The sequence below is a fragment of the Myodes glareolus genome, chromosome 23, assembly GCF_982192425.1.
Source record: "Myodes glareolus chromosome 23, mMyoGla1.1, whole genome shotgun sequence".
In the NCBI taxonomy this organism is placed as follows: domain Eukaryota; kingdom Metazoa; phylum Chordata; class Mammalia; order Rodentia; family Cricetidae; genus Myodes; species Myodes glareolus.
This window is the reverse complement of record NC_142048.1, coordinates 1,326,640-1,343,769: the sequence shown is the minus strand read 5'-3', so window position 1 is coordinate 1,343,769 and position 17,130 is coordinate 1,326,640.

Sequence of the window (17,130 nt, the reverse complement as noted above, 5' to 3'; positions counted from 1 at the left end):
GTTGCTACACTTTCTATATGCTCTCCTTTTAGAGAAAATCATTCTCTTTTGAAACTGCCTTAAGCTACTTACAAGCATTCACAAGAAAATCACATCTGTTTCTCTGAAAGAGAAGCAGTCTGTTCCAACACTTCAATTCACTGTGCGAAGTGAATGGAGTGTTCCTTCACATTCTAAATGCTGTAGTTTCAGAGAAAATCACTTTCCTTTGAAAATGTCTTAAGCTACTTACAAGCATTCACAGGAAACTCAAATGTGTTTCTATGAAAGAGAAGCTGTCTGTTCCAACACTTCAATTCACTCTGCGAAGTGAATGGAGTGTTGCTACACTTTCTAAATGCTGTCCTTTCAGAGAAAATCACTTTCCTTTGAACGTGCCTCAAGCTACTTACAAGCATTCAACAGAAATTCACATGCATTTCTCTGAAAGAGAAGCAGTCTGTTACAACACTTCAATTCACTCTGGGAAGTGAATGGAGTGTTGCTTCACTTTCTAAATGCTGTCCTTTCAGAGAAAATCACTTTCCTTTGAAAGTGCCTTAAGCTACTTACAAGCATTCAACAGAAGTTCACATGCGTTTCTCTGAAAGAGAAACAGTCTGTTCCAACACTTCAATTCACTGTGAGAAGTGAAGGGAGTGTTGCTTGACTTTCTAAATGCTGTCCTTTCAGAGAAAATCATTTTCCTTTGAAAGTACCTTAAGCTACTTATAAGCATTTAACAGAAATTCACATGCGTTTCTCTGAAAGAGAAGCAGTCTGTTCCAACACTTCAATTCACTGTGCGAAGTGAATTGAGCGTTGCTACACTTTCTATATGCTCTCCTTTTAGAGAAAATCATTCTCTTTTGAAACTGCCTTAAGCTACTTACAAGCATTCACAGGAAAATCACATCTGTTTCTCTGAAAGAGAAGCAGTCTGTTCCAACACTTCAATTCACTGTGCGTAGTGAATGGAGTGTTGCTTCACATTCTAAATGCTGTAGTTTCAGAGAAAATCACTTTCCTTTGAAAATGTCTTAAGCTACTTACAAGCATTCACAGGAAACTCAAATGTGTTTCTATGAAAGAGAAGCTGTCTGTTCCAACACATCAATTCACTCTGCGAAGTGAATGGAGTGTTGCTTCACTTTCTAAATGCTGTCCTTTCAGAGAAAGTCACTTTCCTTTGAAAGTGCCTCAAGCTACTTACAAGCATTCACAAGAAACTCACATCTGTTTCTCTGAAAGAGAAGCAGTCTGTTCCAACACTTCTATTCACCGTGCGAAGTTAATGGAGTGTTGCTTCACTTTCTAAATGCTGTCCTTTCAGAGAAAATCACTTTCCTTTGAAAGTGCCTTAAGCTACTTACAAGCATTCAACAGAAATTCACATGAATTTCTCTGAAAGAGAAGCAGTCTGTTCCAACACTTCAATTCACTCTGCGAAGTGAATGGAGTGTTGCTTCACTTTCTAAATGCTGTCCTTTCAGAGAAAATCACTTTCCTTTGAAAGTGCCTTAAGCTACTTACAAGCATTCACAAAAAACTCATATCTGTTTCTCTGAAAGAGAAGCAGTCTGTTCCAACACTTCAATTCACTGTGCGAAGTGAATGGAGTGTTGCTTCACTTTCTAAATGCTCTCCTTTTAGAGAAAATCACTCTATTTTTAAACTGCATTAAGCTACTTACAAGCATTCACAAGAATCTCACATCTGTTTCTCTGAAAGAGAAGCAGTCTGTTCCAACACTTCTATTCACTGTGCGAAGTGAATGGAGTGTTGCTTCACTTTCTAAATGCTGTCCTTTCAGAGAAAATCACTTTCCTTTGAAAGTGCCTAAGCTACTTACAAGCAATCAACAGAAATTCACATGAATTTCTCTGAAAGAGAAGCAGTCTGTTCCAACACTTCAATTCACTCTGCGAAGTGAATGGAGTGTTGCTTCACTTTCTAAATGCTGTCCTTTCAGAGAAAATCACTTTCCTTTGAAAGTTCCTTAAACTACTTACAAGCATTCACAAAAAACTCATATCTGTTTCTCTGAAAGAGAAGCAGTCTGTTCCAACACTTCAATTCACTGTGCGAAGTGAATGGAGTGTTCCTTCACATTCTAAATGCTGTAGTTTCAGAGAAAATCACTTTCCTTTGAAAATGTCTTAAGCTACTTACAAGCATTCACAGGAAACTCAAATGTGTTTCTATGAAAGAGAAGCTGTCTGTTCCAACACATCAATTCACTCTGCGAAGTGAATGGAGTGTTGCTTCACTTTCTAAATGCTGTCCTTTCAGAGAAAGTCACTTTCCTTTGAAAGTGCCTCAAGCTACTTACAAGCATTCACAAGAAACTCACATCTGTTTCTCTGAAAGAGAAGCAGTCTGTTCCAACACTTCTATTCACTGTGCGAAGTGAATGGAGTGTTGCTTCACTTTCTAAATGCAGTCCTTTAAGAGAAAATCACTTTCCTTTGAAAGTGCCTTAAGCTACTTACAAGCATTCAACAGAAATTCACATGAATTTCTCTGAAAGAGAAGCAGTCTGTTCCAACACTTCAATTCACTCTGTGAAGTGAATGGAGTGTTGCTTCACTTTCTAAATGCTGTCCTTACAGAGAAAATCACTTTCCTTTGAAAGTGCCTTAAGCTACTTACAAGCATTCAACAGAAATTCACATGAATTTCTCTGAAAGAGAAGCAGTCTGTTCCAACACTTCAATTCACTGTGAGAAGTGAATGGAGTGTTGCTTCACTTTCTAAATGCTGTCCTTTAAGAGAAAATCACTTTCCTTTGAAAGTGCCTTAAGCTACTTACAAGCATTTAACAGAAATTCACATGCGTTTCTCTGAAAGAGAAGCAGTCTGTTCCAACACTTCAATTCACTCTGCGAAGTGAATGGAGTGTTGCTTCACTTTCTATATGCTCTCCTTTTAGAGAAAATCACTCTCTTTTGAAACTGCCTTAAGCTACTTACAAGCATTCACAAGAAAATCACATCTGTTTCTCTGAAAGAGAAGCAGTCTGTTCCAACACTTCAATTCACTGTGCGAAGGGAATGGAGTGTTGCTTCACTTTCTAAATGCTGTCCTTTCAGAGAAAATCACTTCCCTTTGAAAGTGCCTTAAGCTAAATACACGCATTCAACAGAAATTCACATGCGTTTCTCTGAAAGAGAAGCAGTCTGTTCCAAAACTTCAATTCACTGTGCAAAGTGAATGGAGTGTTGCTTCACTTTCTAAATGCTGTCCTTTCAGAGAAAATCACTTTCCTTTGAAAGTGCCTTAAGCTACTTACAAGCATTCACAAGAATCTCACAATTGTTTCTCTGAAAGAGATGCAGTCTGTTCCAACACTTCTATTCACTGGGCGAAGTGAATGGAGTGTTGCTTCACTTTCTAAATGCTGTCCTTTCAGAGAAAATCACTTTCCTTTGAAAGTGCCTTAAGCTACTTACAAGCATTCATAAGAAACACACATGCATTTTTTGAAAGAGAAGCAGTCTGTTCCAACACTTCAATTCACTGTGCGAAGTGAATGGAGTGTTGCATCACTTTCTAAATGCTGTCCTTTCAGAGAAAATCACTTTCCTTTGGAAGTGCCTTAAGCTACTTACAAGCATTCACAAGAAAATCACATCTGTTTCTCTGAAAGAGAAGCAGTCTGTTCCAACACTTCAATTCACTGTGCGAAGTGAATGGAGTGTTGCTTCACTTTCTAAATGCTGTCCTTTCAGAGAAAATCACTTCCCTTTGAAAGTGCCTTAAGTTAATTACACTCATTCAACAGAAATTCACATGCGTTTCTCTGAAAGAGAAGCAGTCTGTTCCAAAACTTCAGTTCACTGTAAGAAGTGAATGTAGTGTTCCTTCACATTCTAAATGCTGTAGTTTCAGAGAAAATCACTTTCCTTTGAAAGTGTCTTAAGCTACTTACAAGCATTCACAGGAAACTCAAATGTGTTTCTATGAAAGAGAAGCTGTCTGTTCCAACACTTCAATTCACTGTGCGAAGTGAATGGAGTGTTGCTTCACTTTCTAAATGCTGTCCTTTCAGAGAAAATCACTTTCCTTTGAAAGTGCCTTAAGCTACTTACAAGCATTCAACAGAAATTCACATGAATTTCTCTGAAAGAGAAGCAGTCTGTTCCAACACTTCAATTCACTCTGTGAAGTGAATGGAGTGTTGCTTCACATTCTAAATGCTGTCCTTACAGAGAAAATCACTTTCCTTTGAAAGTGCCTTAAGCTACTTACAAGCATTCAACAGAAATTCACATGAATTTCTCTGAAAGAGAAGCAGTCTGTTCCAACACTTCAATTCACTCTGCGAAGTGAATGGAGTGTTGCTTCACTTTCTAAATGCTGTCCTTTCAGAGAAAGTCACTTTCCTTTGAAAGTGCCTCAAGCTGCTTACAAGCATTCACAAGAAACTCACATCTGTTTCTCCGAAAGAGAAGCAGTCTGTTCCAACACTTCTATTCACTGTGCGAAGTGAATGGAGTGTTGCTTCACTTTCTAAATGCTGTCCTTTAAGAGAAAATCACTTTCCTTTGAAAGTGCCTTAAGTTACTTACAAGCATTCAACAGAAATTCACATGCGTTTCTCTGAAAGAGAAGCAGTCTGTTCCAACACTTCAATTCACTCTGTGAAGTGAATGGAGTGTTGCTTCACTTTCTAAATGCTGTCCTTACAGAGAAAATCACTTTCCTTTGAAAGTGCCTTAAGCTACTTACAAGCATTCAACAGAAATTCACATGAATTTCTCTGAAAGAGAAGCAGTCTGTTCCAACACTTCAATTCACTGTGAGAAGTGAATGGAGTGTTGCTTCACTTTCTAAATGCTGTCCTTTAAGAGAAAATCACTTTCCTTTGAAAGTGCCTTAAGCTACTTACAAGCATTTAACAGAAATTCACATGCGTTTCTCTGAAAGAGAAGCAGTCTGTTCCAACACTTCAATTCACTCTGCGAAGTGAATGGAGTGTTGCTTCACTTTCTATATGCTCTCCTTTTAGAGAAAATCACTCTCTTTTGAAACTGCCTTAAGCTACTTACAAGCATTCACAAGAAAATCACATCTGTTTCTCTGAAAGAGAAGCAGTCTGTTCCAACACTTCAATTCACTGTGCGAAGTGAATGGAGTGTTGCATCACTTTCTAAATGCTGTCCTTTCAGAGAAAATCACTTTCCTTTGAAAGTGCCTTAAGCTACTTACAAGCATTCAAAAGAAAATCACATCTGTTTCTCTGAAAGGGAAGCAGTCTGTTCCAACACTTCAATTCACTGTGCGAAGTGAATGGAGTGTTGCTTCACTTTCTAAATGCTGTCCTTTCAGAGAAAATCACTTCCCTTTGAAAGTGCCTTAAGCTAATTACACTCATTCAACAGAAATTCACATGCGTTTCTCTGAAAGAGAAGCAGTCTGTTCCAAAACTTCAGTTCACTGTGCGAAGTGAATGGAGTGTTCCTTCACATTCTAAATACTGTAGTTTCAGAGAAAATCACTTTCCTTTGAAAGTGTCTTAAGCTACTTACAAGCATTCACAGGAAACTCAAATGTGTTTCTATGAAAGAGAAGCTGTCTGTTCCAACACTTCAATTCACTGTGCGAAGTGAATGGAGTGTTGCTTCACTTTCTAAATGCTGTCCTTTCAGAGAAAATCACTTTCCTTTGAAAGTGCCTTAAGCTACTTACAAGCATTCACAAGAATCTCACATCTGTTTCTCTGAAAGAGAAGCAGTCTGTTCCAACACTTCAATTCACTGTGCGAAGTGAATTGAGCGTTGCTACACTTTCTATATGCTCTCCTTTTAGAGAAAATCATTCTCTTTTGAAACTGCCTTAAGCTACTTACAAGCATTCACAAGAAAATCACATCTGTTTCTCTGAAAGAGAAGCAGTCTGTTCCAACACTTCAATTCACTGTGCGAAGTGAATGGAGTGTTCCGTCACATTCTAAATGCTGTCCTTTCAGAGAAAATCACTTTCCTTTGAAAGTGTCATAAGCTACTTACAAGCATTCACAGGAAACTCAAATGTGTTTCTATGAAAGAGAAGCAGTCTGTTCCAACACTTCAATTCACTGTGCGAAGTGAATGGAGTGTTGCTTCACTTTCTAAATGCTGTCCGTTCAGAGAAAATCACTTTCCTTTGAAAGTGTCTTAAGCTACTTACAAGCATTCACAGGAAACTCAAATGTGTTTCTATGAAAGAGAAGCTGTCTGTTCCAACACTTCAATTCACTGTGCGAAGTGAATGGAGTGTTGCTTCACTTTCTAAATGCTGTCCTTTCAGAGAAAATCACTTTCCTTTGAAAGTGCCTTAAGCTACTTACAAGCATTCAACAGAAATTCACATGAATTTCTCTGAAAGAGAAGCAGTCTGTTCCAACACTTCAATTCACTCTGCGAAGTGAATGGAGTGTTGCTTCACTTTCTAAATGCTGTCCTTTCAGAGAAAGTCACTTTCCTTTGAAAGTGCCTCAAGCTGCTTACAAGCATTCACAAGAAACTCACATCTGTTTCTCCGAAAGAGAAGCAGTCTGTTCCAACACTTCTATTCACTGTGCGAAGTGAATGGAGTGTTGCTTCACTTTTTAAATGCTGTCCTTTAAGAGAAAATCACTTTCCTTTGAAAGTGCCTTAAGTTACTTACAAGCATTCAACAGAAATTCACATGAATTTCTCTGAAAGAGAAGCAGTCTGTTCCAACACTTCAATTCACTCTGTGAAGTGAATGGAGTGTTGCTTCACTTTCTAAATGCTGTCCTTACAGAGAAAATCACTTTCCTTTGAAAGTGCCTTAAGCTACTTACAAGCATTCAACAGAAATTCACATGAATTTCTCTGAAAGAGAAGCAGTCTGTTCCAACACTTCAATTCACTGTGAGAAGTGAATGGAGTGTTGCTTCACTTTCTAAATGCTGTCCTTTAAGAGAAAATCACTTTCCTTTGAAAGTGCCTTAAGCTACTTACAAGCATTTAACAGAAATTCACATGCGTTTCTCTGAAAGAGAAGCAGTCTGTTCCAACACTTCAATTCACTCTGCGAAGTGAATGGAGTGTTGCTTCACTTTCTATATGCTCTCCTTTTAGAGAAAATCACTCTCTTTTGAAACTGCCTTAAGCTACTTACAAGCATTCACAAGAAAATCACATCTGTTTCTCTGAAAGAGAAGCAGTCTGTTCCAACACTTCAATTCACTGTGCGAAGTGAATGGAGTGTTGCTTCACTTTCTAAATGCTGTCCTTTCAGAGAAAATCACTTCCCTTTGAAAGTGCCTTAAGCTAAATACACGCATTCAACAGAAATTCACATGCGTTTCTCTGAAAGAGAAGGAGTCTGTTCCAAAACTTCAATTCACTGTGCAAAGTGAATGGAGTGTTGCTTCACTTTCTAAATGCTGTCCTTTCAGAGAAAATCACTTTCCTTTGAAAGTGCCTTAAGCTACTTACAAGCATTCACAAGAATCTCACAATTGTTTCTCTGAAAGAGATGCAGTCTGTTCCAACACTTCTATTCACTGGGCGAAGTGAATGGAGTGTTGCTTCACTTTCTAAATGCTGTCCTTTCAGAGAAAATCACTTTCCTTTGAAAGTGCCTTAAGCTACTTACAAGCATTCATAAGAAACACACATGCATTTTTTGAAAGAGAAGCAGTCTGTTCCAACACTTCAATTCACTGTGCGAAGTGAATGGAGTGTTGCATCACTTTCTAAATGCTGTCCTTTCAGAGAAAATCACTTTCCTTTGAAAGTGCCTTAAGCTACTTACAAGCATTCATAAGAAAATCACATCTGTTTCTCTGAAAGGGAAGCAGTCTGTTCCAACACTTCAATTCACTGTGCGAAGTGAATGGACTGTTGCTTCACTTTCTAAATGCTGTCCTTTCAGAGAAAATCACTTCCCTTTGAAAGTGCCTTAAGCTACTTACAAGCATTCAACAGAAATTCACATGCGTTTCTCTGAAAGAGAAGCAGTCTGTTCCAAAACTTCAGTTCACTGTGCGAAGTGAATGGAGTGTTCCTTCACATTCTAAATACTGTAGTTTCAGAGAAAATCACTTTCCTTTGAAAGTGTCTTAAGCTACTTACAAGCATTCACAGGAAACTCAAATGTGTTTCTATGAAAGAGAAGCTGTCTGTTCCAACACTTCAATTCACTGTGCGAAGTGAATGGAGTGTTGCTTCACTTTCTAAATGCTGTCCTTTCAGAGAAAATCACTTTCCTTTGAAAGTGCCTTAAGCTACTTACAAGCATTCACAAGAATCTCACATCTGTTTCTCTGAAAGAGAAGCAGTCTGTTCCAACACTTCAATTCACTGTGCGAAGTGAATGGAGTATTGCTTCACTTTGTTAATGCACTCCTTTTAGAGAAAATCACTCTATTTTTAAACTGCCTTAAGCTACTTACAAGCATTCACAAGAATCTCACATCTGTTTCTCTGAAAGAGAAGCAGTCTGTTCCAACACTTCTATTCACTGGGCGAAGTGAATGGAGTGTTGCTTCACTTTCTAAATGCTGTCCTTTCGGAGAAAATCACTTTCCCTTGAACGTGCCTCAAGCTACTTACAAGCATTCAACAGAAATTCACATGCATTTCTCTGAAAGAGAAGCAGTCTGTTCCAACACTTCAATTCACTCTGGGAAGTGAATGGAGTGTTGCTTCACTTTCTAAATGCTGTCCTTTCAGAGAAAATCACTTTCCTTTGAAAGTGCCTTAAGCTACTTACAAGCATTCAACAGAAATTCACATGCGTTTCTCTGAAAGAGAAGCAGTCTGTTCCAACACTTCAATTCACTGTGAGAAGTGAATGGAGTGTTGCTACACTTTCTAAATGCTGTCCTTTCAGAGAAAATCACTTTCCTTTGAAAGTGCCTTAAGCTACTTACAAGCATTTAACAGAAATTCACATGCGTTTCTCTGAAAGAGAAGCAGTCTGTTCCAACACTTCAATTCACTGTGCGAAGTGAATTGAGCGTTGCTACACTTTCTATATGCTCTCCTTTTAGAGAAAATCATTCTCTTTTGAAACTGCCTTAAGCTACTTACAAGCATTCACAAGAAAATCACATCTGTTTCTCTGAAAGAGAAGCAGTCTGTTCCAACACTTCAATTCACTTTGCGAAGTGAATGGAGTGTTCCTTCACATTCTAAATGCTGTAGTTTCAGAGAAAATCACTTTCCTTTGAAAATGTCTTAAGCTACTTACAAGCATTCACAGGAAACTCAAATGTGTTTCTATGAAAGAGAAGCTGTCTGTTCCAACACTTCAATTCACTCTGCGAAGTGAATGGAGTGTTGCTTCCCTTTCTAAATGCTGTCCTTTGAGAGAAAATCACTTTCCTTTGAAAGTGCCTTAAGCTACTCACAAGCATTCACAAGAAACTCACATCTGTTTCTCTGAAAGAGAAGCAGTCTGTTCCAACACTTCTATTCACTGTGCGAAGTGAATGGAGTGTTGCTTCACTTTCTAAATGCTGTCCTTTCAGAGAAAATCACTTTCCTTTGAACGTGCCTCAAGCTACTTACAAGCATTCAACAGAAATTCACATGCATTTCTCTGAAAGAGAAGCAGTCTGTTCCAACACTTCAATTCACTCTGGGAAGTGAATGGAGTGTTGCTTCACTTTCTAAATGCTGTCCTTTCAGAGAAAATCACTTTCCTTTGAAAGTGCCTTAAGCTACTTACAAGCATTTAACAGAAATTCACATGCGTTTCTCTGAAAGAGAAGCAGTCTGTTCCAACACTTCAATTCACTGTGCGAAGTGAATTGAGCGTTGCTACACTTTCTATATGCTCTCCTTTTAGAGAAAATCATTCTCTTTTGAAACTGCCTTAAGCTACTTACAAGCATTCACAAGAAAATCACATCTGTTTCTCTGAAAGAGAAGCAGTCTGTTCCAACACTTCAATTCACTGTGCGAAGTGAATGGAGTGTTCCTTCACATTCTAAATGCTGTAGTTTCAGAGAAAATCACTTTCCTTTGAAAATGTCTTAAGCTACTTACAAGCATTCACAGGAAACTCAAATGTGTTTCTATGAAAGAGAAGCTGTCTGTTCCAACACTTCAATTCACTCTGCGAAGTGAATGGAGTGTTGCTACACTTTCTAAATGCTGTCCTTTCAGAGAAAATCACTTTCCTTTGAAAGTGCCTTAAGCTACTTACAAGCATTCAACAGAAATTCACATGCATTTCTCTGAAAGAGAAGCAGTCTGTTCCAACACTTCAATTCACTGTGAGAAGTGAATGGAGTGTTGCTTCACTTTCTAAATGCTGTCCTTTCAGAGAAAGTCACTTTCCTTTGAAAGTGCCTCAAGCTACTCACAAGCATTCACAAGAAACTCACATCTGTTTCTCTGAAAGAGAAGCAGTCTGTTCCAACACTTCTATTCACTGTGCGAAGTGAATGGAGTGTTGCTTCACTTTCTAAATGCTGTCCTTTCAGAGAAAATCACTTTCCTTTGAAAGTGCCTTAAGCTACTTACAAGCATTCAACAGAAATTCACATGCGTTTCTCTTCAAGAGAAGCAGTCTGTTCCAACACTTCAATTCACTGTGCCAAGTAAATGGAGTGTTGCTTCACTTTCTAAATGCTGTCCTTTCAGAGAAAATCACTTTCCTTTGAAAGTGCCTTAAGCTACTTACAAGCATTCAACAGAAATTCACATGAATTTCTCTGAAAGAGAAGCAGTCTGTTCCAACACTTCAATTCACTGTGAGAAGTGAATGGAGTGTTGCTTCACTTTCTAAATGCTGTCCTTTAAGAGAAAATCACTTTCCTTTGAAAGTGCCTTAAGCTATTTACAAGCATTTAACAGAAATTCACATGCGTTTCTCTGAAAGAGAAGCAGTCTGTTCCAACACTTCAATTCACTCTGCGAAGTGAATGGAGTGTAGCTTCACTTTCCATATGCTCTCCTTTTAGAGAAAATCACTCTCTTTTGAAACTGCCTTAAGCTACTTACAAGCATTCACAAGAAAATCACATCTGTTTCTCTGAAAGACAAGCAGTCTGTTCCAACACTTCAATTCACTGTGAGAAGTGAATGGAGTGTTGCTTCACTTTCTAAATGCTGTCCTTTCAGAGAAAATCACTTCCCTTTGAAAGTGCCTTAAGCTAATTACACGCATTCAACAGAAATTCACATGCGTTTCTCTGAAAGAGAAGCAGTCTGTTCCAACACTTCAATTCACTGTGCGAAGTGAATTGAGCGTTGCTACACTTTCTATATGCTCTCCTTTTAGAGAAAATCATTCTCTTTTGAAACTGCCTTAAGCTACTTACAAGCATTCACAAGAAAATCACATCTGTTTCTCTGAAAGAGAAGCAGTCTGTTCCAACACTTCAATTCACTTTGCGAAGTGAATGGAGTGTTCCTTCACATTCTAAATGCTGTAGTTTCAGAGAAAATCACTTTCCTTTGAAAATGTCTTAAGCTACTTACAAGCATTCACAGGAAACTCAAATGTGTTTCTATGAAAGAGAAGCTGTCTGTTCCAACACTTCAATTCACTCTGCGAAGTGAATGGAGTGTTGCTTCCCTTTCTAAATGCTGTCCTTTGAGAGAAAATCACTTTCCTTTGAAAGTGCCTTAAGCTACTCACAAGCATTCACAAGAAACTCACATCTGTTTCTCTGAAAGAGAAGCAGTCTGTTCCAACACTTCTATTCACTGTGCGAAGTGAATGGAGTGTTGCTTCACTTTCTAAATGCTGTCCTTTCAGAGAAAATCACTTTCCTTTGAACGTGCCTCAAGCTACTTACAAGCATTCAACAGAAATTCACATGCATTTCTCTGAAAGAGAAGCAGTCTGTTCCAACACTTCAATTCACTCTGGGAAGTGAATGGAGTGTTGCTTCACTTTCTAAATGCTGTCCTTTCAGAGAAAATCACTTTCCTTTGAAAGTGCCTTAAGCTACTTACAAGCATTTAACAGAAATTCACATGCGTTTCTCTGAAAGAGAAGCAGTCTGTTCCAACACTTCAATTCACTGTGCGAAGTGAATTGAGCGTTGCTACACTTTCTATATGCTCTCCTTTTAGAGAAAATCATTCTCTTTTGAAACTGCCTTAAGCTACTTACAAGCATTCACAAGAAAATCACATCTGTTTCTCTGAAAGAGAAGCAGTCTGTTCCAACACTTCAATTCACTGTGCGAAGTGAATGGAGTGTTCCTTCACATTCTAAATGCTGTAGTTTCAGAGAAAATCACTTTCCTTTGAAAATGTCTTAAGCTACTTACAAGCATTCACAGGAAACTCAAATGTGTTTCTATGAAAGAGAAGCTGTCTGTTCCAACACTTCAATTCACTCTGCGAAGTGAATGGAGTGTTGCTACACTTTCTAAATGCTGTCCTTTCAGAGAAAATCACTTTCCTTTGAAAGTGCCTTAAGCTACTTACAAGCATTCAACAGAAATTCACATGCATTTCTCTGAAAGAGAAGCAGTCTGTTCCAACACTTCAATTCACTGTGAGAAGTGAATGGAGTGTTGCTTCACTTTCTAAATGCTGTCCTTTCAGAGAAAGTCACTTTCCTTTGAAAGTGCCTCAAGCTACTCACAAGCATTCACAAGAAACTCACATCTGTTTCTCTGAAAGAGAAGCAGTCTGTTCCAACACTTCTATTCACTGTGCGAAGTGAATGGAGTGTTGCTTCACTTTCTAAATGCTGTCCTTTCAGAGAAAATCACTTTCCTTTGAAAGTGCCTTAAGCTACTTACAAGCATTCAACAGAAATTCACATGCGTTTCTCTTCAAGAGAAGCAGTCTGTTCCAACACTTCAATTCACTGTGCCAAGTAAATGGAGTGTTGCTTCACTTTCTAAATGCTGTCCTTTCAGAGAAAATCACTTTCCTTTGAAAGTGCCTTAAGCTACTTACAAGCATTCAACAGAAATTCACATGAATTTCTCTGAAAGAGAAGCAGTCTGTTCCAACACTTCAATTCACTGTGAGAAGTGAATGGAGTGTTGCTTCACTTTCTAAATGCTGTCCTTTAAGAGAAAATCACTTTCCTTTGAAAGTGCCTTAAGCTATTTACAAGCATTTAACAGAAATTCACATGCGTTTCTCTGAAAGAGAAGCAGTCTGTTCCAACACTTCAATTCACTCTGCGAAGTGAATGGAGTGTAGCTTCACTTTCCATATGCTCTCCTTTTAGAGAAAATCACTCTCTTTTGAAACTGCCTTAAGCTACTTACAAGCATTCACAAGAAAATCACATCTGTTTCTCTGAAAGACAAGCAGTCTGTTCCAACACTTCAATTCAGTGTGAGAAGTGAATGGAGTGTTGCTTCACTTTCTAAATGCTGTCCTTTCAGAGAAAATCACTTCCCTTTGAAAGTGCCTTAAGCTAATTACACGCATTCAACAGAAATTCACATGCGTTTCTCTGAAAGAGAAGCAGTCTGTTCCAACACTTCAATTCACTGTGAGAAGTGAATGGAGTGTTGCTTCACTTTTTAAATGCTGTCCTTTCCTAGAAAATCACTTTCCTTTGAAGGTGCCTTAAGCTACTTACAAGCATTCAACAGAAATTCACATGCGTTTCTCTGAAAGAGAAGCAGTCTGTTCCAACACTTCAGTTCACTGTGCGAAGTGAGTGGAATGTTGCTTCACTTTCTAAATGCTGTCCTGACAGAGAAAATCACTTTCCTTTGAAACTGCCTTAATCAACTTACAAGCATTCACAAGAAACTCACATCTTTTTCTCTGAAAGAAAAGCAGTCCGTTCCAACACTTCAATTAACTGTGTGAAGTGAATGGAGTATTGCTTCACTTTCTATATGCTCTCCTTTTAGAGAAAATCACTCTCTTTTGAAACTGCCTTAAGCTACTTACAGGCATTCACAAGAATCTCACATCTGTTTCTCTGAAAGAGAAGCAGTCTGTTCCAACACTTCTATTCACTGGGCGAAGTGAATGGAGTGTTGCTTCACTTTCTAAATGCTGTCCTTTCAGAGAAAATCACTTTCCTTTGAACGTGCCTCAAGCTACTTACAAGCATTCAACAGAAATTCACATGCATTTCTCTGAAAGAGAAGCAGTCTGTTACAACACTTCAATTCACTCTGGGAAGTGAATGGAGTGTTGCTTCTCTTTCTAAATGCTGTCCTTTCAGAGAAAATCACTTTCCTTTGAAAGTGCCTTAAGCTACTTACAAGCATTCAACAGAAGTTCACATGCGTTTCTCTGAAAGAGAAACAGTCTGTTCCAACACTTCAATTCACTGTGAGAAGTGAAGGGAGTGTTGCTTCACTTTCTAAATGCTGTCCTTTCAGAGAAAATCATTTTCCTTTGAAAGTGCCTTAAGCTACTTATAAGCATTTAACAGAAATTCACATGCGTTTCTCTGAAAGAGAAGCAGTCTGTTCCAACACTTCAATTCACTGTGCGAAGTGAATTGAGCGTTGCTACGCTTTCTATATGCTCTCCTTTTAGAGAAAATCATTCTCTTTTGAAACTGCCTTAAGCTACTTACAAGCATTCACAGGAAAATCACATCTGTTTCTCTGAAAGAGAAGCAGTCTGTTCCAACGCTTCAATTCACTGTGCGTAGTGAATGGAGTGTTGCTTCACATTCTAAATGCTGTAGTTTCAGAGAAAATCACTTTCCTTTGAAAATGTCTTAAGCTACTTACAAGCATTCACAGGAAACTCAAATGTGTTTCTATGAAAGAGAAGCTGTCTGTTCCAACACATCAATTCACTCTGCGAAGTGAATGGAGTGTTGCTTCACTTTCTAAATGCTGTCCTTTCAGAGAAAGTCACTTTCCTTTGAAAGTGCCTCAAGCTACTTACAAGCATTCACAAAAACTCACATCTGTTTCTCTGAAAGAGAAGCAGTCTGTTCCAACACTTCTATTCACCGTGCGAAGTTAATGGAGTGTTGCTTCACTTTCTAAATGCTGTCCTTTCAGAGAAAATAACTTTCCTTTGAAAGTGCCTTAAGCTACTTACAAGCATTCAACAGAAATTCACATGAATTTCTCTGAAAGAGAAGCAGTCTGTTCCAACACTTCAATTCACTCTGCGAAGTGAATGGAGTGTTGCTTCACTTTCTAAATGCTGTCCTTTCAGAGAAAATCACTTTCCTTTGAAAGTGCCTTAAGCTACTTACAAGCATTCACAAAAAACTCATATCTGTTTCTCTGAAAGAGAAGCAGTCTGTTCCAACACTTCAATTCACTGTGCGAAGTGAATGGAGTGTTGCTTCACTTTCTAAATGCTCTCCTTTTTGAGAAAATCACTCTATTTTTAAACTGCATTAAGCTACTTACAAGCATTCACAAGAATCTCACATCTGTTTCTCTGAAAGAGAAGCAGTCTGTTCCAACACTTCTATTCACTGTGCGAAGTGAATGGAGTGTTGCTTCACTTTCTAAATGCTGTCCTTTCAGAGAAAATCACTTTCCTTTGAAAGTGCCTTAAGCTACTTACAAGCAATCAACAGAAATTCACATGAATTTCTCTGAAAGAGAAGCAGTCTGTTCCAACACTTCAATTCACTCTGCGAAGTGAATGGAGTGTTGCTTCACTTTCTAAATGCTGTCCTTTCAGAGAAAATCACTTTCCTTTTAAAGTTCCTTAAACTACTTACAAGCATTCACAAAAAACTCATATCTGTTTCTCTGAAAGAGAAGCAGTCTGTTCCAACACTTCAATTCACTGTGTGAAGTGAATGGAGTGTTCCTTCACATTCTAAATGCTGTAGTTTCAGAGAAAATCACTTTCCTTTGAAAATGTCTTAAGCTACTTACAAGCATTCACAGGAATCTCAAATGTGTTTCTATGAAAGAGAAGCTGTCTGTTCCAACACATCAATTCACTCTGCGAAGTGAATGGAGTGTTGCTTCACTTTCTAAATGCTGTCCTTTCAGAGAAAGTCACTTTCCTTTGAAAGTGCCTCAAGCTACTTACAAGCATTCACAAGAAACTCACATCTGTTACTGTGAAAGAGAAGCAGTCTGTTCCAACACTTCTATTCACTGTGCGAAGTGAATGGAGTGTTGCTTCACTTTCTAAATGCTGTCCTTTCAGAGAAAATCACTTTCCTTTGAAAGTGCCTTAAGCTACTTACAAGCATACAACAGAAATTCACATGAATTTCTCTGAAAGAGAAGCAGTCTGTTCCAACACTTCAATTCACTGTGAGAAGTGAATGGAGTGTTGCTTCACTTTCTAAATGCTGTCCTTTAAGAGAAAATCACTTTCCTTTGAAAGTGCCTTAAGCTATTTACAAGCATTTAACAGAAATTCACATGCGTTTCTCTGAAAGAGAAGCAGTCTGTTCCAACACTTCAATTCACTCTGCGAAGTGAATGGAGTGTAGCTTCACTTTCCATATGCTCTCCTTTTAGAGAAAATCACTCTCTTTTGAAACTGCCTTAAGCTACTTACAAGCATTCACAAGAAAATCACATCTGTTTCTCTGAAAGACAAGCAGTCTGTTCCAACACTTCAATTCACTGTGAGAAGTGAATGGAGTGTTGCTTCACTTTCTAAATGCTGTCCTTTCAGAGAAAATCACTTCCCTTTGAAAGTGCCTTAAGCTAATTACACGCATTCAACAGAAATTCACATGCGTTTCTCTGAAAGAGAAGCAGTCTGTTCCAACACTTCAATTCACTGTGAGAAGTGAATGGAGTGTTGCTTCACTTTTTAAATGCTGTCCTTTCCTAGAAAATCACTTTCCTTTGAAGGTGCCTTAAGCTACTTACAAGCATTCAACAGAAATTCACATGCGTTTCTCTGAAAGAGAAGCAGTCTGTTCCAACACTTCAGTTCACTGTGCGAAGTGAGTGGAATGTTGCTTCACTTTCTAAATGCTGTCCTGACAGAGAAAATCACTTTCCTTTGAAACTGCCTTAATCAACTTACAAGCATTCACAAGAAACTCACATCTTTTTCTCTGAAAGAAAAGCAGTCCGTTCCAACACTTCAATTCACTGTGTGAAGTGAATGGAGTATTGCTTCACTTTCTATATGCTCTCCTTTTAGAGAAAATCACACTCTTTTGAAACTGCCTTAAGCTACTTACAGGCATTCACAAGAATCTCACATCTGTTTCTCTGAAAGAGAAGCAGTCTGTTCCAACACTTCTATTCACTGGGCGAAGTGAATGGAGTGTTGCTTCACTTTC